Genomic DNA, 615 nt, shown 5'->3' on the forward strand with positions numbered 1-615 from the left:
TTTCCACAATACTTAAATTGCTTCTTTCTGGCTACTTGCAATATTTTCTCTTTGACCTGGGAACTCTGGACTTTGGCTATAATATTCCTGGGAGTTTTCCTTTTGGGATCTCTTTCAGGAGGTGATCAATGGATTCTTTTACTTTCTATTTTAACCTCTAGTTCTAGAATATCAGGACAATTTTCCTTAATAATTTTTTGAAAGATGATGTCTAGGCTCTTTTTTTGGTCATGGCTTTCAGATAGTCCAACAATTTTTAGATTATCTCTCTTGGATCTATTTTCCAGGTCAGTTGCTTTTTTCCAACGAGATATTCACATTGTTTTCTTTTTAAAATTCTTTTGGTTTTGTTTTATAATTTCTTGATTTGTCATTGTCATTAGATTCCATTTGCTCCATCTTAATTTTTAAGGAATTATTTTCTCAGTGAACTTTTAGATGTCCTTTTCCATTTGGCCAATTCTGCTTTTTAAGGCATTCTTCTCCTCAATGGCTTTTTGGATCTATTTTGCCGTTTGGGTTAGTCTATTTTTTAAGGTACTATTTTCTGCAGTGTTTTTTGGGTCTCCTTTAGCAAGCTGTTGACTTGTTTTTCATGATTTTTTTGCATCACTC

The sequence above is a fragment of the Phascolarctos cinereus genome, unplaced genomic scaffold, assembly GCF_003287225.1.
Source record: "Phascolarctos cinereus isolate Bilbo 61053 unplaced genomic scaffold, phaCin_HiC Scaffold_5;HRSCAF=322, whole genome shotgun sequence".
In the NCBI taxonomy this organism is placed as follows: domain Eukaryota; kingdom Metazoa; phylum Chordata; class Mammalia; order Diprotodontia; family Phascolarctidae; genus Phascolarctos; species Phascolarctos cinereus.